Source organism: Acanthopagrus latus, chromosome 7 (genome assembly GCF_904848185.1).
Source record: "Acanthopagrus latus isolate v.2019 chromosome 7, fAcaLat1.1, whole genome shotgun sequence".
NCBI classification, from domain to species: Eukaryota; Metazoa; Chordata; class Actinopteri; order Spariformes; family Sparidae; genus Acanthopagrus; species Acanthopagrus latus.
Window position 1 is genome coordinate 17804962 of NC_051045.1, and position 23482 is coordinate 17828443.

Sequence of the window (23482 nt, forward strand, 5' to 3'; positions counted from 1 at the left end):
TGAACAAGAAGCTTGAAGGGCCCTGGAAAAATGGGGTCCTGATCTTCTTTGAAATGCCACAATTAATTGGTATGCGTTGTCCCCAATGCATGGATGATTAAATGTGCTCCTAAACTGCCCTGATTTGTGGGGGCACCTTGCCGATTTTATTTGCCACTGTTAACATTTTCATTCCTGCATTATGCATGGTGCTGTGGGGCAAGGAAGTGCTGCAAACAAATGGCCTGAGGGATTGGCGTAAACACAGCGTGCCATAAGGGGGAGAAGACTAACAGTTCAGCACCGCCTTCCTCAGCCAGTCTTCACTGACAAACTAGACAGCCCCTCTGCAGCTTGGCATTAGCTCAACCAAGCAGTATGGTGCGGTTATCAATGTCGCCTGAAGTATTCAAAAATCTTAGTTTAGTAGATATATATGTATATAGAGGCTGTCAGGACAGGGTCTGGGTTTGATAAAATTGAATATGCTCATCTGTAACTTTAGTAATCAACAGTGAATGCATGTCTGATAGAATATTTCTATCTAACTAATTGAATATGATTCCTCCTCCTTCAGCGTGTATAGGCTGAGGTCACTTTCACTAGTTAATTCTGACAGGCAAAGCAATGTGGTGTTGGTTCCTTTGTGTTTAGGGATTTTAATTCCTCATTGCAATAATCAGTGACTGATGGAAGCCCTAGTGTTTCATGAAGGCATGCCAAATGACATGTGCTCCCTTTTGAACATGAAACACTCAGAGTAGAAATATGAATTTTCACATTAGAGGCATACTAACTCTCTGATTAGGATTTACTTGATCTGGGATCTTGGCTGTTAGAAATGCAGCGCTGCACACATGGCCTGCCTGAGTTGTCAGCCATCATGGCATTGGCCCAGAGCCTTACACTTGGCAGGTCTCCACCCTCTCACCTCCGGCTGACAATGCAAATACAGGCAAACGATGTGTAGCCGCTGGACAGCTCTGTATACACTCATGCATTTCCATATGGAAAAGAAAACTTGAGTCTGGTGTACGTTTATCATCAAAATGATAGCCATTTTCAAAATGATCGTTTGCTGTTTTGACAATGGCATCAGTTCTTCATTTTAAGTCATAAACTAGTCCATACTCTCAGGTTCCTCCCAGTATGCATCAAAACGCTCTGCATGGCATTAACAGTAACTAATGCACTCGGCAATGGAAAGAGGGCAGATATTGTATTTTATGGCCTGACCTTTGAGACATTATTATTTTTTTGATGAATAACTGTTTACTCTGAATGCAGGCATTAAACAAGTTTCCTCAAGGTTTGCAGTCATTGCCCCTGACACAAATGGCAAAACAAAAACATCTCATCCTGTTCAGCGGCAAACTGAAGCGTGTTCTCACTGGATATGAGAAGTCTGTTTTAGTGGACTGGAGAGAAGTGTTAAATAGGTGGCAACCAGTTCATTAGGATGCCTTTCAGAGCATGAAAAATGACCTTTTCCCTTGTAATTGTAGTCTGAGTTCATAGATAGTTGACTGGAACCAGAGCATACTGTACGTTGACAAGGATCACTGAAAACAATTAGCATTGCATCTCACCAGTCAGGCTGCAAGCAGTTCTCAGTTACCAGTTTTTTACACCTTCTTGCTTAAATGCCAGTTTGATTTGATTATATGTGACAGTTAAGCTACACAAATAGGAAAATACATTAAAGGCCCTTGAGGCAAACTGTAATATGCGATATTGTGCTATATGAATAAAATTGACGTGTCTTATTTAATTTATCAGGTACAACATCCATTGAATACTTTTGTATTATAGTATGTATTAAAAAAGGGCAAACAGTCTTCAGTGTTTTGTCATACACCATAGCACCATTCTGCACTGTATGTTTATTTATGGGAAATACACTGTATGTGTTGTTGATGTGGGAATGCTACATAGATAACGATTTACTATGTAATGTAATGCCAACAGTGAATGAAAACTAATCAACTAATTGTAAACAATTTAGGTTTTTGAATACTAATGCGTGTTTCCATCTGTAGAAAATATACATACAGTATACATACATAACACATAAGTACATCAACTTGTCATGATCTAACGCATTGTAGCTCTAATTTTTGTGCTCAAATTACACAGTTCGATATTGTATATGATAAAATGAAAAGGAAAAAACACATTGTGATTATTTTGGCAGATGACGTTACGATAGCAATAGCTGCGCAATATGTTGTTTTACCATCAACAACACAAGCTGAATGTTAAGATCATAGTGCTTGATAAATATCAACAATGTTCCCACTCAGTCACATTTGTGCCACTCAGTAGTTGTAACCACGGTGACTTTTGCCTACTATGACGTCATGTGTATGCCTCTATTGAGCTATTCAAGTAATCTGGTGCAAATTGCTGTATTGGTCATGTTTATAACAGCAAGTTATAGCACATTTTCCATTTATCAAAAAATGCACCATAAATGCAATGTTAAGATTAGTTTTACATGTTCTTGGTTATCTTCACATTAAATTTACTACTGGCATATGGCTGCTGAGACCCCAAATGTATTTGGTTATGGTAATCAAGAATATTGAAAGAGATATACAGTATTTAATGAATGCATGCATGTCTTTTCAACACGCTGTTCTCAATTTGACATTAATATGAACCTAGACTCTCAGCGGAGTACAGTATATTTATGAGACTTGTGGAAAGCATCAAAAATGTGTTAGTCAATATTTATGTACGTACTTAGTTTGACAGTTTACAGTATGTTGCAATGTGAGGTTATAGCTGGGACAAAACATTGAGATATGTAAGCGTTTTGGATCACTTTTCGTCTTTTGGATCTTCATTGCTGTCATCATCAGAAATTTCCCTCCTTCTCTGTGGTGTTTTGATAAGGCAAATGTGGTTTAAGAGAGCAAATATTTAAGGTATCTGCAAATGTGATGCACATCTGTCAAACAGCCTAAGGGTGAAAACCAGCACATACAAGGCAACAAATGCTGATCTGGGACTTCTCTGCGGCAAAATAAAATATGGCTCAAGTTTTCATTAAGGTGCTATTGATTAGCTTTTCCTGGCAATGAATTATGGACAACATTAAATAAAAGGGAAAATATTTTTATGACTTTGCTTAGGCCATGCCAGATTCCCCCCTTTGCCTCTTATATGCTCGCCCTGACAGGCATTTTGTTTTCTCTTGAATTCTTGTGGCTTATGTGATACCTAGACCAAGAAAGAAAAAAACTTTGACTTTGATTATCTTTCCCACTTTAAGTCAGATCATCCTGAATACAGACTAAAAATGGTTTTAAACATTTCTAGAATCAACATTTTTAAAATCTTAAAACTTTGAAGGAATAATGAGAACATTTTTTAATGGTAATTTAACATATTAAACTGTCCATAGAGACTTCTCAGATCAATCTTGGAATGGAAATGATGTGGTAAGTTGTTGTTTGAAGGCTCAAGGCTTCTACCTGTGCCTGGGCATTTTTGGTGTTTTGGTTTTTGTAAAGGAACATCTTCAGTCAAAAACAGAAAGTCCATTTGCATTTGATTTAGTGCTTCTAGATATCCTTCATGACTGAGAATCTTTATCGTCCGTTATTACACATTTGTGCTGCTGTTACCTGAGTCATACACCTTCATAAATGTTGCCGCACCCCCATGTTGTGGCATCAGTTATCTAATAAACAGCTTCTGTTGCTTTTAATTGCGCAAGCATTCCTCATGAACTTTTTATTTTTTACAAGTCATTCAGTCCTGACGCACTGCCTTTTTGTGGCCAGGAGGAATGACATACAACAGTTATGTCCATACGCTTTGTTTCACATTTTCTGTTGCTTGTTAGCAAAGAGGGAATCAAGGGTTAATAGATGGCGTTAAATATAATGTTCATGAAAACAAAAACATTTTTTTTTTTACACATTTTAACATGTGTTGTATATGGAAGGAGAAAAAATAGAACAGGAAACATATTTTTCTTTCTTTCTTTTAGATGTGCACACCCAAATAGAAACATGTTCCCTCAGCTCACACAATCTTTACATTAGTTATGATTTTACTGTGTTTAACTGGAATATCCTGACTGTTGCTGGCAAACACTTTTATAGAATACAGTAATTACATCTCTCTACAGTAAATGATAGTTCAAACTGTTTCGTGTTCTTGATAACATTTTGTTTTCCGACTTTTAAATGGTCTGTTTTCTGAAGTCGGACGAGTTGCAGGGCCAGTTTTCTCAGTTGCAACATCTTTTTTTCTTCTGTAATGTTTTATCCTGAGCTGTGGCTGGTTATGTAGCTATAAACATAGCTGTACAACTATTAAGACTGAAGTATGAAGTTTAAGTGGGTTATAGACATATATATCAGTAAAAAGGTTGGAAGAGTCCTCAGTGATATGACATCTGAGAAAGAAAAGATTTCCTGTGCAGAAGTGCCACGCAGCTCTTTAACCCACATGAATTTGGCCAACAGGTTCGCCCACTCTGTAGAGTTAGGCTTTTTATTCTACATGGCACGTAAAGTGGAGTCATTTTTAGAGGCTTGTCTAAGAATGAGCATTCCATACATACTCTACTCTTTGTTTCAGAAGACACAGAAGACATACAAAAGTATGCCACTGGCATGTGTCATCAGAAAACAAAATCAGTTTTTAGAGAAATGCAGCCGCACCTTCGGGCCATTACAGCATGCTTTATCAGCTCTCGTGTACATAATGTTCTTTTTACTGTAGTATTGTTACATCTACAGGGTGTCACACATCAAGGGTGTCTTCTTGTGTTCCTACTGTGACCAAAAAACAGGAGATGGAAGGGAACTGGGTACGTTTCTTAAGCCTTCATCTAGGTGAAAAGTACTTGCACTACAGTTGACTGATGTAGTATATTGTGGAATCACTTGCTCTTTCACTGATCACAACCAGTACATGTGTTTGTATGTTTTCAATCAATACCAATTTAATTTCTTATGGCTTGACAGTGAATTAATTCCAGTATGGTCTGGCAGTTTGTTACTTAAGGAACTTAAAAGGATGTGACATGTAAAGCATTCAACAAAACCTGGCTCTTTTTCCCTCAGTAAGCTACTAAACCATTTACTGTACAAGATCCCTTCATACTCAAATAAGTTAGCTATGAAAATGGCCAATTTTAAATATGCTGGCTAATAGCACAAAAAAGTCTGCCATTGGTAGGTTAAATTAAAAAAACTAAAACGCTTATCATTCTCGTCTAGCCCTTCTTCAGCTGTATTAAGGACATCTGATGCCTGATCCTCGGTCGCAGAAAACACATTTTATGCATTAAACAGCGCCGCATGGCACAGCGGGGGAGTAAGAGCTCACTGATTTGAATGATATGTTTTTAAACAGCTGACTATTTTATTGTTTGAGGTAATTCACTTGACTCCGACTTTGGTAATTTATGAAGTTGCCACATAATGGCAATCAAGAAATGACAAGTCTGGTATAAAGCTGCAGTGCAGAGTTAATAGAAAGTGTTTTAGATGTGACAGTGCTTTACAAAAGAACACCATGACTGCTAGCTGCTCTTCAGTGTTCAGACTGCAGACACTTAGCGCGCCAGGTGTTTTGCCCAAGATTTTTCCACAAGACAAATGGAAAAGTGCCATATCCTTTAAACATCCCATTAATATGTCTTACAAGACTCACCACAACTGAGCAACCAAAAGCTCAATTTTATTACAGTTTCTTGTCTTTGTCAGGCATAGCTTCCAGTTTACGTTTTCAGGTAATTATAGCACTGTGCACACTAGAGTGGCACAAATTAGCACTTTGGGGGAAGAATCAGTTGGCTGGATGCCCATCATTGCCTGTATGGCCTGGACATGATAAACACATGGCCACAAATGCCTGTAAAAGGCACCCAAATAGTGTGTGTCAACATTTTAATAGAAGATCTCTCTTGGCACTGCTTGACTTTGATTCAAGACTCAATCAAAAACTTAGAAGTCTTTTAGCACTGTTACAGGACAGTGTTTCCTGCAAACTTGAAGAGCTCTGTAAGATGATGTCTTCTGACTTTATGCCATACAATTCAGTAATGTTGTGCTTTCCAGACAGTTGGACCATGAAGAGTTGTTTGTAAAAACAGGCCACAATGATGGCAAATTCAAGGTCTTAGTCAGATACACTAGATGCGAGACAGGACTAAGCAGAAACCTTGTCGTGAATCAGCTCAAAACACTGATAATGTTGAAGGGTGTTCTGATCTAAACCCTTGGATCAATTTTCTTTTCAAGTTGCGTACCTGCTTTTATGCCTCAATGCTGTTGAGAGCTGTGGCCAGAGGTGTTATTTTTTTTCGGTTGTCTCTCCCATTTTTATGAAAATGATAACTCATGAATGCCTCGAGGGAATTGTACTCAGATTTGGCATAGATGTCCACTTGGACTCAAGAATGAGCTGACTAGAATTTGGTGGTCAAAAATCAAAGATCATTGTGACCTTACAAAGCACTTGTTTTTGGTCATAACTGAAGAATTCATATTCTTCTTCTTCAAATTCTTATTATGGAAGGATTTCATGCAAATGTTGAATAGGATAAATCGTTTATAATTTCAACTTCCTCTTGATGTTGTAATGTTGCAAAAACACAACTACAACTGTTATTAAAACCCAAAACTTGGGAACAGAGGCAAATGATGTGGGATACCTAATTAGTGATGCTATACTTTGCTTCTTATTTGGGGTTAAGGATGAGTAAATGTGGCTTATTTGCAGGAACAGCCACTTCTAGTGCCATGGCTACAACTATATCTATCAGAACCAGCTTTGGTAGTCAATCATGTAAACTTATGCAAGGAATTTGACTGTTTTGTGTTTCTCTCAATGAATTTACACACTACTAAACGTACAGCAGTAGCCCACCACAAGCTCATTAGTTTTGTGGCTGTATTGCCTGTTTTAAATGGATGTACTGAAAATAGACAGGAGTATAGTGAATGATGAATTGAAAAGATATCCATTTGAAAGGCAGAGGAGGGGTTTGGACCATGCCTGTGCATGTGCTTGATGTACGAGGAATCATGAGAGACGTTTGATGTGGTCTGCAGAGTTTGTCTATCGCAGATGCCATGAAAGAGAACTTTCTGTATGCTCTGACAGCTGAAGCTTGTGGTAGGAACTGCGAGACAGAGAGCAGTGATTCCTCCTTATTACATGTGGAATTTCCTCCCAGCTGATTGAAGTATCAGCATATTGCTGCCATATTCCTTTCCACAAGAGCCCAGAGTTTTAATAATTTGCAGAATGAAGGGGGCAGATGAGAGATTATCAAAGTCACTTACATTCGTTTAATCTCTAAAGCACTGCCATATAGAGCTTGAACTTTTAATCAATAAGATGTCATCTATTAATATAGTCACCAACCATTTTTTACGATCAAGCAGTTTGAGTAATTTTCGAATGAGAAAACAGTAAACATTTTCTGATTACAGCTTCTTACATCGGCGTATTCTCTGGTTTCTCTAAAAGAGCTGTTTATGATTCCTTCACAAATAAGCAATGTTGAAAGCAGACAACTAAAACTGTATCAGGCGGTCGGCATAAACGTACGCTGTTTACCTGGTGTGTATATGCTGTATGTATAGAACAATCAATATATGCCAAGAAATACTATATGTACAGTGTTTACAGTATGATCATATGGACGAAAAATAACAATAAGTAATCTTATGTCATTTAGCTGTTCTATGCAAAGTTAATGTAATCCGCTAATGTTTAGTGTAACGCATCAATCATGCAAAAATCTATTGTTGCATTAGCCTTGAAAGAACAATAATAATAAAAATGCTATAATGGTTTTAGCTTCCTTTCCATAAATCATGCTCTCAGGCTGGGGAGGGGGCATCTTAACTTGCCACTTCAGCTCATCTGAGCAGTCGAAGGGATGCTGAATACTGATATGATATTGAACAATAACCGGAGCCGCACTTGGTCACTTTCAACCTGAAGTGGTTTGAAATACTGCGTGACACAGTGGGTCGGTGCTTCTAACAGAAGTTGACCCAACACCTTCCACAATGACATAAAGCAGTTTTCTGTTCGATAGCCACTCAACAAAGGACTGTAAATCAACAGTAAATGCATAAAAACAGGGCATAGTGGAAGATTTATTGTAACACTGCAAATCCTTTTAAACAAATATTAAAATAAGACCCAAATCAGGCAGAAAGTCATTTAACAGGTCATGCTCACTTCAGTTTTGAGCTGGGCCGGCGTAGCTGACAGGCTGTCGGAATTTACATTGATATTAACATTTGATTAATAACACAGCTCTCGCTCTCAAGATGGGTTCTAAGTGTATATGTCTGTGATGTATGAACACAATGCAAATAGAATTAACACATGATTGGAGCACAATGTTCTTTCCAGTGGTTAAACAGCAGATTATGATACATATATGAATGTAAAAGTAAAACAGTTGAACCTCCTGCTCAATAATGTATTATTATACATACAAACAATCATGTAGGCAAACACATATGTATAGACAGAATTGCTAAGGAGGAAAGCTTTCAGGTTTGATAAGTGGAAGTGCATTTCTACCATGTGGTTTCAACCTGGGACCTTAACAAGTGCTTGTCAGAGTAGTGCTCAGACTAAAGCCTAGAGAGGCTTTTCGATTTCACAGAGAATACACTCTTCCCAGGAAGTGGGAGGAGAAGATAATTCTCCAAAAGAGGAAGATAAAAAAGGAAAATCAGAGAGTTAATAAACCTTTTTAGTCAGCATAATCATTCATTTTGAACTTAAACTGAACAGAGCAACAAAACAAATCATTTTTGGGAAAAGAATACATGTATTTTAATGCCCTCAAGCAAAACTAATTAAAGACGACACCTCATTTACATAAATAAGCATTATAATTTGCATGCATACACAAGGGAATAGAGTCAGAAAAGAAAGCAATGTTTTGCAGTCTGCTAATTTCATTTTATTCAGGATTTAAGCCTAATAAAGATTCATTTTAGAGGGGAAGGGAAATAATCAAAGGGGAAATTTGAACTATCTCCAAAGATGCAGCAGCCCTCTATTGAAAGGGCTCTTTCCGAGTCACCAGATGACTCCTAATCTGGAGTGGCACTTCCTGGCGCAGCTCCAACACCAACTCCTTGAAAGGTAAAAAAATTTTAGAGCCCAATTTATTAGTATGCAGTTCTGGCATCGGGTAGAGAATTAATGGCGGTGACTGATAATGACTGTAATCGTGGCACAAATGGGGTGTTGAAATAGCAAACAACGGGCACAAGGCATGTAATGGGGATTTTATTAATTACCCGAGGTCCCTAGCATGAGCAGTCTCCAGGATTTACTGTGGCCATGCCAGCCGGTCGAGGAGGGTCGGCCAGTCTAATCTGACAATGAAAGGGTCACTCCAGAGACTGCAGTGTGGGCAAAAGGGAGTAACGTGACATGCTACTGCACTTGCTATACACTGCACACTGTTTTATCATATTATGAAAGTTGTTAGTATTGAAAAGACAAGAGGGGTGAAATCATTTGGTTTATTTCTTATGGATCATATTGAAAATCAGAATCGCTGTGTATAGTATTTTTCATTGAACGATTACAATGTGTTAAACTACAGCATAGGGTGGAAAATGTCCTCATTCAGCAAGTGTTTAGTCTCATAAGAAAACAGGTCAAAAGACCATAAACAATTTAGATGAATTACGTTTTCTTTAGAATATTTTTTGCAAGTTATATTGTAAATACATCTACCTACAGGAAAATAAACTCCCTCTATCTCTTTGTTAGCTATTAGAAAAAAGAAATCAACATATGGTAGCACTGTCAGGTAAGATAGCCCATTCACACATCAACTCATCAACAAGAGAGGATTGATTAAAAGTCCTTTTTATTACTCACTGCATCCTTAATGGACGCTAGACTTTCAAAATGGAAGAAACAATTAGAGTTTTACTGCTTTGTGGGCACTACTGATTTATATAAATCACTGCACGGGTGTAAATTTTCCAATAAAAGACTGAACCACTCCTAGCATACATAATCAACATGTCCACACTTGGTGCTCACTCAACACTCACACAATCTCTTTAAATTGGTAGGACTCAACAGTCACACCAATTCAAGCACCACCCAATCTCTTGATTGGGTGTACTTGATGAAATTTCTAAACTGCTTCTATATGCTTTACCACTACTAATCATACCCTGTGCTTTCGGCCCTAAAAGATCTCTCTAAGGCAAACAAACATGACTATGGTTATATTTCAGTGTTGTATGAAGATGGAATTAGAGCAACTAATATGAACCCTGGAGAAATCTCCCCTAGAAGTCTGGATTGTCCAGTCACGTGAGAATGCTGTCATTGCATTCAGACGTTGAATGAGATCTTTTGTATTTGAAGGGGATTCATCTGGAGTCATTCTGATACCAGATGGAATGACTGTATAGTTTATACATTTTCTGTAAATGTTGCCTTAGGAAGGCAAATAGCAAAATTTGAAGCTGACCAAGTGAATTTACGTAGTTTTCTTGGCCATGTGGTTATAGTGATACCCTCAACTGAAACATGGAACAGGTGGAGTGAGGCAGAATATAAAAATGACACTCCCTGTTGTATAGTCAATGACGCAGGTTAAGAATAGCATTTTGAAATTCTCTGGGAACCTAGATGCACTGGAAGTGATACTCCACCCCACATCTATAATAACCACCCTCTGTAGGCTTGAAAAGTCACTGTACAAATTTGAATCCACACTGAGGAAGCAGTGGTGGTCAGATTGTATTCATATCAGTTACAAGAGTTCCAAGAACAAGATGATTGATCACTGTTAAGATGTAGACTAATAATTACTCTTTTTATTTTAACCTTAAAACCATGTCTAAATTGGAGCCCGTAATTGTTCACATGAATTACAAGCTTTTCTCCTTTACAAAGAAGTTTTGTAGCCCATGTGAAAATTGGTGTTTCCTAATATCTTAATTCCACTATAATCTAGGACATCAGTGACAATCTCAGAAACATAAAGTCAAGCCATTAAAACTTGGGCTCCAAATTCCAACACAGCAGCGTGAGCAGCCAAAAGTTAACAGGCGACAGCACTGTCAGTGAGGTCTGAGGAATTTAAACAAACGAACATGTAGATCTAACACAGAAACAATTTATCCTGGTTTGCACTAAATGCCCTGAGAGTATAGAAAGAAAATTCTTCTTTTCTTCTGTCATGTCACACAGACGCACAAACAGACACACAATCTCTGAAAGGCGCAGCTGGATTTTATGCCAGAGAGGACAGCCAACAGTGGTTGGAAGGCTTTGAAATAATTTATAAAAGCATGAATGAAACAATAAAATGTTGAGTAATAATGTGAGGGACATGAAGTGTCTATATTCCCATTGTAACAACCTTGAAAACACATGCAAGTTTCCATTTTGTCATCTTGAAAGAAAGCTATACTTAAAACTGGTATAAACAGCATCAGTATTCGTAACAATCTTCAAACGCAGCTATGTTTCTGTCAGCAAAGACTAAAAAGAAACAGAACAGAACAAAAGTAAGGTTGACATTTTTATAGGAAGTGGGATGATGAACCTGAATGCCTTTTTGCACAAGTCACATTGCGTGACAAAGGTGTGTACATTGTGCAGTATATTTATCTCATACTCTGCCCAAGGGCAACTGTTGGTAACATAACCTCAGAAAATCTCACCATTCAGGTTCAGATTTTCTCTTTTTGTCATGCACTTACTTCGCTTTTGCATTGCTCTCAAAACTTTGAGCACAAAAGTTTGTTTTAATTTAGGTGTATTTAAATTTATTTTCAGTAACAATTATCTTAACATTTTACTATATCTTCAGTATGTCTTTGTATACTGATTAACCACTTTTGAAACTATGAATTCCACTATGCAGACCACCATAACAGCCACTGACTGTTGAGGCTGTGTATCAGAGGAACACTATATATTTCTCTTTATAACAATAATAGAAGACTTTCAGAATTTTGCAAATACCTTGTTTTTGAAGTTTTTTTTGAGAGATTAACTGGTTTTTAATGAAGTTTGAATTTTTTTTTAACACTTAACCAGTGTTAGTGAAACATCATCTCATCGGCTTCACCACAGTCACTGAACAGTTAACACATTTCAGTTCCTGTGATTGCTGTTTTATCACTAAAATCAAAATATGCAGTTTTCAGAACCTTCCCTCGTTCACATGTTCTGACAAAGCTTCCAGAAGTGGCTTGGCTCTAGGTTGTGTTTATAGTATTACTGTGTACTTAAGCGTACCTTGTTTTTATTTAAACATTGTTTTTTAAGGGGATTGTGGGACGTTTTCACCTTGTAAAAACAACTGTTTTAACTTTACAGGGAAATAATATGCATGTCAAACTGATTTATAAACAAAGAAGTAGATTTTTTTCATATGTATTCATTCAGCTTGATTTAATCTTTATACAGCATGTAAGTATGAAGTTGTGTACAACTTTATTTAGAACTGAATTTGTTTCTTTGTGACATTTTGGCATAGTCTTTCAACGTCACCCCCCTCCTTCACATAAAACAACTGAAAGTATATATCCTGTTACCTGCTTTGTAGCATTGCCTACTAATGTGTGTTTTCTTTTCACAGAAAGAGTAATGGAAAATGAACAGAAAGTACATACTGTACCTCATTTACTTGTGAAATACCCATCTTCCTGTAGCTTTTGTTTTTTACCTCAACGACCTGTTCCTTGGGTGTGTACATTTTTTTGAAGCAATGAAGTCATGTATGAAAAATGTATTGAAAAAAACAGTCATGCCATAACATATCAAAACCTGTTTTTGCGTAATGAGGTAGATATTTTAAAAAGATCAGGCCCATCTTAAACATGCATTGAATGTTCCTCTCTTGTTTTGTTTGTTTTTTTTCTTCCTCTCGTCCTGCCTCTGAGGTGAGACAGAGAGACTTTGAAACTAAAGTTGGCAACATTCCTTGGCAGTGACACACACACACACACACACACACACACACACACACACACACACACACACACACACACACACACACACACACACACACACACACACACACAGAAGTATCACCTTATTGCTCACTTTTTGAACACATGAAAAATACAAAGAGGTGAACCAGATGTTCAAGTTCTGATCTGACAACAGATTGCGTGTAAAGCAAGAAAAGCGTAAGCATGCAGTATAAACACTGAACGGAAATACACACTGCTTTAGTTTTGAAATAAAAGATCAAAGACTATTTTTTTATGCAAACAAAAGGCTTATTTCTCTATATTCTTATTTATCTCTTTTTTGAATGTGTGTTAGCCTTTTGTTGTGTCTGGGCCAGGCACACCTGTGCAATAATCATGCTGTTTAATCAGCATCTTGATATACCACACCTGTCAGGTGGGTGGACTACCTGTGCATAATGTTCACAACGTTTTGTCAGAATGAAATTGGGTTTTTTTGGGCTATTGTTGTTGTGTTTCTGAACTGCACTCAGAGAAATGTATCAACTCAAAAAATGGATATTGGATGTACTGTTGACTATCTTTAGGATGGAAGTGTGTTGAGCAAACAGTTACTCATCACAGCATCCACCCAGTTCTTCTGTTCATTACAGATTTCCAACTTTATTGCTCTGACTGGTAATGAAAAATCCCACCTTTTTTGCTAGAATTGACTTTCAAAAAATGTTCATTAAAACACCTAATATGAAAAGTGTTTGAAAGAATACACTGACTTAGTACTTTTTTATATGAATCAGAAAAAAGAACAATGTCCCAGTTATTGGAATCCCCTGTGAACAAGTTTCATGCAAGTAGGAAGTAGCTGTGCTGTGTTGAGGAGAAGATCCCTCAGTGTTCCAGAGGTGTCTCAGACAGGCGTGTTGCCTCACCTGGCCGTGTGTTTACCTCAGATGGCAGGATTAGAAGCAGCCATGTGGAAGATATGACTCTAATCCATCGTGCCTTTACTTGGCACTCAGACACGGTCCTCTGCAACACTTCCGCTCTCCTAAAGGTAGAGCAACGCCCTAAAGGAATACGAGAAATACCAACAGCATTTTGAGACTATCTTAAGAAACGCAGTGTGGGGCTCCAGGTGGGCTGGTTTGAAGTCAGTGAGAGGGATGTTGTGATAGTGTCTTACAGTGTTTTCTCTAGCACTTCAGTTTACGAACCAGTTGAAAGTTTCAGATGCACAAGACAGATCAGTGGATAAAATACTGTCCAAAGCAATAAGTACAGATTTATGTTGGGCCTCTGCCAAACTGCCAAATGTAAAACTCTCTTCCAACCTGCAGTATCACATTAGCTCTGCTTTAAGTCTCTGGTATGTTGTAAATATGCTTTGTTTTTTCAATGAAAAGCTCATCAGTTCATGTTTTTGTTCGCTCAAACATGTTGCCCTACTTTGAATGCGACCCATAAGTTGACTTGCCCCAATCATTTTTGCTACACTGGTGCACCCCAAGATTTGTAATGAAGTAAACAAGTTGAACAAATTGAGCTTCCACATTTACAGTATTTTAATGAAAAATTTCAAGTAAGGTAAAAATATTAGCAAAAAACAATTTCACACGGTGGCTTATTTTGTTGAAGAACTGCATCACAACTAGCAAGTACTGAATAATAAAGGAAGTCCTTAGGAGACCCAATGACTCCCCTATGATAACTTTGTTTGATAACAGATTAAGTTTCACACAGGGCAAGGGGCATGATTGAATATATACACTGCTGTACGAACAATTGACATTATCAATATTGTAGGAGACTGTACTAGCTGGAGAGTTTCCACTTTTATCTTGTTTGGTCAGAGGACTTGGCCTCGATGTCGTAACCACATCACCACCTCCATCACAAACGGTAGAAAGCAAAACTCTTATTTATCCATTGTGCTGATAATTAAGCCGTTCTCATTAGTGACATAATTGGAAATGTAATTAGCAATAGTAATAGTTATTGCATTTAATACTTTTCTCTTTAGTTATCAGCCTCATTCAAACTGGTAATTAGCAGTCATAAGAATTTCATACTTTTGTCCTAATTCATTCTGGTCACCAATTATTACTTTTGTATTTTTCATCAATAAGTCATTACCCATTCATTAGGATTTCCCAATAAACATACAAACAAATGGACTGTGCTTGTCCACTTTTTAGAGTAAAAAAAATAGTACAGAAGCACTTTTCAATTTGATCTTTGCAGCTTTTCTTTAACTTTACTTGTTAATAAGCAGCATTGGGTTTACGGGAGCAGTTGTTTCAATTTTGAGAAACAAAAAATGCCACCAAAATCACCTTTAATGACGACATGTGTCATTTGCTTGACCTTCATAGAACAAGCCCCCCTTTCTTCTTCTGCTTTAACCAGCTGCTGCCAAAAATGTGAGATGCACCCTTGGTCACACCTGACTGAAAACTTCTTGGCTTTCCCCTGTCAGGCTTTAACCTTTTTTTTTTTTTAACATCAGTCTGTTTGCACCTGAACGTTTGCTTTTAAACATAGTAAATTGTCTGCACAAGATCAAGGGCTTTAAATCTGTCATTTCAAAGAAACTTCATATGATGGAAAACAGCTGTTTTATGTTTATCTACAGAAATCAGATGGCAGTAGAGTGAGCATCAGCCAGAAGCGATAACTCCTCAGCGGATTCAGCTTCAGTGCAGATTGTTCAACAGGAAGGTGAGTCCTAAACTTGCATTTGTGTCTCTTTGCACACAGTATACTAATATTTGCTATATATGAAATAACATGCATTAGGTAACTAAGTGATGGGTAAAAAATATTTAATGTCTAAACTGGGACTGTACTAGTTTGTCATTGAGAGATCAAACTAAGTGATTTGTAATTCAGTTCTCTGAAAACACAATTTCTATTAATTTACTGTTCTGTCTGTGGGAAACAAATTATTGGATCATTGACTCTACTCTCACAAAAAACACAAAATGTGGCTTGTAATGTGCAGTATTGGTGTCTCTGCTCCATGTTGAATTTGCACCTCTGTTTCGAGGAACAACTTAATTGTCTCAAACATGCACACAAGCAGCACGCACGAGTCATGATACCCCAAGGCCTAGATTAATTAAGCTATGAAAACCCACGAGCAAGGAGCATTCGACAGGTGCCTGTTTGCCTTGGTATGGGACTTGTTTTTGGCAGTGGTGCAGTGGCTCATTATAAATCTATAATTAAGTTACAGTTTTATTTGCTTTTTTTAACATACTGTCATCTGGGATCAACATGGCTTAAACTCTGATTCTGTTAAGTACACTCTTGGCTATATTGCTATTGTGTCCTCTTTTCTTCCTCAGGAACTATACTTTGACAAATATGTGAATGAGAGGCCTGGAGTGATACCGTGTGTGTCACTCTCTTGTTGTTATCCTGTGCCTCCTACAGGTGCTCTTGTTTTCAACTTGCTCTTGCGGTGCATCTCCTTATTCTTTAAATCTCTTGATTTGTTCTTAATCCAAAACAAGCTGATTTGCAACCCCCCCGCCCCCAGTACAAAAACAAACATAACGCCCTCCTGCTGGCCGGAGGGATGGTCCGCAGAACCCCCACAGTTCAGCTCATCCAGTATTGGGGTGTGTTGGCAGTGCTAAGTGAATGCGATGAAGCGGCTCTCTCAGGGCAACGTCTGTTATTTTGAGTCACCTGCCAGCAAAGAGGGAGGGTGAGATGCGCAGCAGGGGCCTGAAGGAAGGATGAGCAGAGCTGTGGGAGAGAATCCCCCTGCCTGCAGGGTGGTCAGACTGAATGAGAGCTACCACCACGGCGGAAACGTTTGCCAAGAGCTCGCTCAAGCTAACAATGTGGCCTGTGGAGGGGCCGGCTGGGAAGGAAATTGAGGTTAACAACATTGTTACATATTAAACAGGGCTCATCTGTGCGCATAGTATATGGAATCCTTGAATAGTCAAGCATGTTATTTTGTAATGAAATCCATGAAAACATTTGTTAAATCAAAATATTTGTGGTTCTCTCTAGATATGCTAGTTTAAGCAACTACAGATCAAAATGACATTAAAGTTATAATGAGGTTATATTTGCTGCAGTACAGACAATGTAGAGTTTTAAGCTAAATAACACATTTTATTCTACTGCCATTTTATAACAACTGTAAAACTTTATTGAATGGTCCCAGAACAAACAAATCAACAAGACGTCCACAACCATCTTCAAGTGACAAGTCAGCAGTTATGAGTGTTTTCACAGGTGCTAACTGTACATTACAGCACAGGTCTTAGGACTGTTTTTCACAGCCTGAGTCTTACTTGTGAATCTCACCGCTTTCCTTTACTCTTTCCCCCACTGTGCTTTGCCCAGGGGAGAGACGCCTTCTACGTGTTGTAATAAGGGTAGCTGATATAATGAAGGTCATTGTAATCAGAGCTAATGTGCCAAGGAGTCAAGACACTGTAGCTTTATTTGCCAGCAAGGCCCAGCATTTGGTACCCATGGGGATCAGGCTGATAGTGTTATCTTTGCTAACCTGACTCTAATACAGGCCTTGCTCCGCTGTTTGTGTCAGTGTTGGAGCTGAACTTTTCCCAGTGATCCCTTCCATGTGTGGATGGGCATGGATTGGGCTCCACTCCGCTCCATCCTGGTTAAATCCCATCCCAAGGTGTTTGGCTTCTCTCAGTTCACATAGTGTATTTAAAGAGCTGTGCTCCCTCACTCTGACTGTCTGACTTGAAAACAGACTGGGCTCACATATGCCACAATTGAATGTACTTGACATAGAAACATTACGTTGGCGTCTGCTGAGGACTGGCGCGTAAGAGATGACCTCTAAATCTAATCCTGTCCCCCAGGATATGCAAATGTCCTCAGCTCAAATTTGATTTGTTTTTGTCAGTTCAGGACACAGCAGTTTGTTTACAACTGTTATTCAAGACTGTAAAAAAACAGGGGTGCACATACATTGCCTTATAACCGTGCCCCACCGTGTTTTCATTTTAAAATCTTGTATAAATTTACCCCAAACTTTGGCATTTAAATAATCTTTTTCATAAGTAATGATTCTGTGGGATAAGGTAAGGCTTAACTATGAAACTGAAATGATGAGATGATCCAACTATAGTAGTGAATGATTCACTGTAAGTATGGTATTTAGTTAGTTTTGAGGTAATTTGTCAAATTGGTAGATAGAGTAATTAAACACTTTGGATGTGAACCGAGGAGTTAGTTCTGTCTCAATCAATCAGTTTTTATCCCCGAGAATTTTACCTTAGAGATCTGATGACCAGTACACAACTGTACATACATCAGGAACCTCCAAGTCCATTAAACCAGTGACAACCCCAACTCTAGTGGGGATCTTCAGCAGAACTTAAATTTTGATTACCATTTCTCTTTTTTTTTTGTTCTTGCCTATTTTGATGTGCTGCTGTTTCTGTAAGAAACATCAAAGGCTTTCTTTTCTATTCATCTGAGCCACCTCCATATCTAACCCCATGCAAGTCCCCTGGTCCCATCATTCAAACTTCCAAGCCTCTCTTTGTGGCTTCCTAGAGGACCACGGCGAAATGATCTCTTTTGTTTCGCATCATTAGTTCCATCTGTTGTGCGAGCAGGCCTGTCTGTTCCGGAGCATGGCAACGTGATGGTCGCCAGGGGCGATTGGAGACGCTACTGTCCCGGTGGCTTGTGGCTCGACCTCCGCCACCGCCATTGCCTCGTCCGTGATCCCCATGACACTCTCACACTCGCTTGACTGTTTTTTTTTTTATTTATTCATACATCTGGGGAAAACAGAAGCACACATGTGCTTCATATGCATGAAATACAGTTAATTTATTTGCTATTTAAAGGAACAAATTTAGTTCTGTGATGTTATTTTTAACCTTATACAGCATTACTTATTGTAATAGTGAAACAATATATCCTTGTAAACAAGTCTTAATCTCTCTGAAGTGATTGTATGCAATTAAATACTAATCACCCTGCTTGTCAAATTCACATTGTATGTCCATTCTGTGTCGAAAACCGGCTTTAATAGGTCAGATTTGTTTGCATACTTCTTGCAGTGTGGAGTAAATGACACACCAAACAGATGTAGCATTTTCTCTCAACAAGGAAATATTTTATTCATGATTTACATGAATGATAAATCTTCAGAAAGTCTTAGCGCTGATGGGCATACACAATTTTACATCTGTCTTCCTTAGAATAATTAATCGCATACCAGAACACTTGGGACTCGGTGGTGAATTTTTCCTCTCACTTTACTTGATCTAATTATTTCTTTAAGAAAAAAAAAAAGCATTCTCTTAAGAAGACTGGGATCATAAACATACCAGCCATATGATCTGCCAAAAAATGTCCAGGAAGGATGCAGGAAAATCTTCTTTTTTTGCCCCATCACTGGGAAACCATGCAATCCCCATCACACCAAACACTGGGAAATATGGTCTTGCTTTCTAATTAGAATTCGTAATTCCCAAATGAATATTTCCATAATGTCTCCCGGGTGAATTGCTCTGGCCTTATCACCATAGTGTGAATGTACAGCACAAGGGCATCTGTGTGCATGTCAATGCGAAGATCACCAGATCATTTTCATTGAAGACAGAGCCATCAAAGGTCATAGCCATCCAAATGACCTAACCTTGCAATGTAACACCTGGGTGTAAAAGTGGACTCATCCTATCTACTGGGATGGATGTAATGTACCTCTAATGTATAAAGTGCGGAAATAAAATAAGAGTTATAGGTTGGTGCGGGAGGCTCAGTGTGGGCTAGAGAATACTGTAACTCTATAGGGTGAAATAGCTGTGTTGGTATCACCCGAGGTGACAGTCTATTGCCAGAGTGCTGTATTTGTTGGAACCATTATGAAATAAAGACTGCGAAAAAGGCCAATATTCAGTTTGAATTGATTCCTGGAAAACTCCAGAAGTGAATATGCTTTCATTTTGATATTATTACTATGGACAAAGTGTGTTGTGTCAGTTTCACCTTGCCATTACTTTGCTCCATTAAGGCAAAACTGACTGATTTTATTTTTGCTCAGTCTATTTTCTGTGATAAAATGAAAATCGGAGAGCTTTATTAAGTCTGAGTGACACCTAAAGCTGAAAGCCAACAGGAAAATAAGTCATGTGGGATCTAGTTTCAGTTCATTTTTGCTCAATTCCCATCTCCTGATCAAATACTGCACTTTCCAGTAGGGGCCTAATGGGAGTGTCAAGTTCACAAAGGCCCTTTCTCTTCCTCTGACTCCATTACCTGATAACAGCTCTGGTTTTGCCACCTATTTGCACAGTGCAGTTAAGCTATGCTTGTGCTGTGCACATTTGTTGGAGGCTGTAATTGAAGCAATATTGAGGCCATTTTATTAATTTTGACAAATCTTCCCTGCATATGTGTCCAAGCTGCTGTGGGCACTAACCCATCTCATTTTCATTCCTCTACTCTGACTATTTGACCTGTTCGTTTTGGTAAAGCTTTTGAATGTTGCTCCTCTTTAAGCCAAACAAACATGACCACTGATGTCTTGGGTTCAGGGCCTTTCCAACAACCTTTCAATAAAACAAGCTCAGCTGTGAGACATACAGGATCTCTCATGCTGCGCAGCCCCGCTGAAAATACCCTCCCTCCTGTTTCAAAGCCATCAGCTTTTGGTTCCCCCAGGAGAGCCAGCATTATCCTGCAGGGTTTATTTAAACTTGTTGGGAAGGTCTTGCCTTTTTCCATACAGTAGGTTACGTGACATTTAGGAGAAAATTACTACATATGAAACACATTTTTTTTGGCTCTTCGATAGGAAATCTCAAGACTGTAGGTGCCAATTTCTTGGCAGGTTTTTTGATATGGCCTGTGTGGTGCTGGGTGGGCCACACCTGCAGCTCCTCTGCCTGTGGCATGAGCATGGGATGATGGATGCTGAGATGCCTTGGAGACCTGCTGTATTTGCCAGACTTTTAGCACTTTGTGAGTGACAGTAACCTGAAAGGTGAGAGGAAAGGAAGGAGAAAGACAAATGAGGACAGGTGACAGAGGCATCCTTTACAGCTTGATACTGAGGTCTCTGACTTGTTTTTATTGACCTTTTCTCTTTTCTCTCCCATATCTATCCACAGTATAAGATATGCCACTTAAATAAATGTCATTTGACAGTCTCTGGTTTCAGCATCACCTATTGACATCTGGTATTTTGATGGAATTCATTTGTTCGTGTGGACAGTGTTATATTGTGTCACCTTACTGTATATAGAGCTGCATTTTACTGAATATATGCACTTGCAGAGCATCCTTTTTTTAATCACTCCTCCTTAACTGCCTCTTAAATCATCAAACTGCTCAGTCTCAGTGTGTTACTTTTTTGTACCATCTTGGGAGGACAACTATGCTTTGGCTAAGACATTATTGGACCATTAAACTGCAGCCCCTCCCAGTCTCAAGCACTTTCAGTTCTGTATAAATGCATCGGAATTACTTCCAGAAGGGGGGTGGTGCAAAAAGACCACTGGAAAGGCTACTTATTCTCTTAATGATGTCTTGTCCTTTTAAAAGTCATCATCTTCATCCACAAATGGATGAGTACGGCAGAGGAGCACCCCAGGGACTGAGGTCATCCCAACCTTCTTGTACCAGCACAGGAAGTTACTTTCTATGAAATGAGGCAGGACAGTTTGCATTAAAAGTTGAATTTGTTGACAGGGGGGTGGGGAGAGTGCAATGCCACATACCACATGGTAATTGTTGTGGGGGTGGATTAGTTGGCAGGTATTTGTGATTAGTTTGCTGCCCACTAATAGCTGTGGCTGGAGAAACACTGTGGACACAATATTTATGTTTTTGAATAAATGTGTTACACGTCAAAGCTGAACCTCTAACTGACAGAGGTCAGAGATCTTTGTTATGAATGGCTGTTTGATTGTTTTCATATATTAAATCCTGACACTGTTAGCTTCATCAACTTGTTATAAAGACAGCTTCTCTGAATTTAAGCATGTGTTGTGAAAGAATTAATTTTTCTCATGGGAGTGTACAGAAAGATAATCCTTCCATTGGCAAGCTAAGTCATTAAACTATCAACATCCATCTATTATGCTTTATGTCGTGGTTACATGAATGAACTCAGTTTTTGGACAAAACCTAAAGCTGAGGGAGCAAAGTGATTAAAAGCAGCACTTTTTAGTAAAACAACACAAAAACATAAAAAGACTTTCTTATGTTGAATAGTCACACATAATTGTCCGCAACAATTACAGATATATTAACACTTAAATGTAAAAAACTATAGCAGTGGTTGTTTGGGCAATGAGTAAACAGTCTTGTAAACCTCAGTGTGTCTTAAGACATGAATGGAAAAGTATCCCCACACCAAGGTAAAAGTAAGAACGACTATACTGTCACCTTTTGTAAATGATACAATTTCTTCTCTGACTCATGTAAATCAAAATTACACACAAACACTCTGTCCAATGGAATGTATGAATATGTGCATTGATCATTTTATTTTAGATGGTAAATCCAAAAAGCAGAAGTTTAAAAATACATTAAGATATACATTTTTTCTGAGGTGCTGGTGTCTTGATAGGGTAAAGTTTGGACAAATCATCACATTTTTGAATGACTCTTTCTGTATTCTTTTTGTCTATTTACTGCTTTGACTTTTCATTGACACAGGAAAAAATAAATTAAGTAAAGAAAACACAAGTTGCTTTCAATGACTTTTCCAAGTAAACTTAATGTGTTGGAAAGAATCGCGCAAGTTTTAGATAGATTTTATGTTGCAGTAAAAAAAAAAAATGCCATTGTAGATTAAAAATTTGATAAACTTATGTTTTTTTTTTTTCAATCCCAGCACCTTTGGGGTGCCTACAAGCTCACATCACGCGGGTGAGGTGTAGTCAGTGATATACATGACACGCGTCTCTAAGGACCCTCTGATTTGTATAATATCCTTCAGACAAGGTCATAACAGTGCCTACGTCTTTGAAGATAGAGGAAAGAGAACATGTTCCCCCTTCTTTGTGCCTGTGGAATAGAACAAACGTGAGATCACGGTGTCGAGGGGCTTCCACTCTTCAAAGTTGATATGAATCAGACATGAAACGATTTAGCTAAAGTGATAGTTATCTTGATTCCTGGCGCCGTCCATTGAATAGACAGAGTAACGCTTGGGGAAGCTGAATAGCTGCGTTTTAGTGTGAAATCCTGGGGAAACGTATCCATCTGGTGTATGAATAATTTAGATGGCTCAAGTTGGTTCCTGTTGCTGTTGTGTTTGCGCTCAGCTTTCTCTCTCAGCTCAGCACCCCAACCCCCACCACCCTCCTTCCCTCCCTCCTTGACATCACTCCTGAGGCTTGTTTGTGATGCTTAAAGGGAAGTTGGGCCACATGAGGAATCGTGGGGAGGAGAGACTCACTTTCCCTCTCTGCTGTGCTTTCTGTCTCCCTTCTTCTGTCTTTCCTAGACCTACACAAACCTCAGATAAACAGTTTAACACCCACAGACGCACATACTCCTTGACATACACACAC

At 38.5% G+C, this 23482-nt stretch overlaps 1 long non-coding RNA gene across 2 annotated transcripts in view; it reads left to right on the forward strand.

Annotated features, from left to right (window-relative positions):
* The window catches only part of LOC119022434, a 39069-nt gene extending 17457 nt beyond the window's left edge, over positions 1-21612 (forward strand). Inside the window, exons 4-5 of one of the 2 annotated variants that reach the window (XR_005075923.1) lie at positions 15577-15662; positions 21504-21612. This is a non-coding gene — a long non-coding RNA (uncharacterized LOC119022434). Of the gene's footprint in view, positions 1-15576; positions 15663-18541; positions 18832-21503 lie in introns of those variants that run through there. The other variant, XR_005075922.1, reaches the window with a different exon arrangement.
* The last annotated feature ends 1870 nt before the right edge of the window (positions 21613-23482 follow it).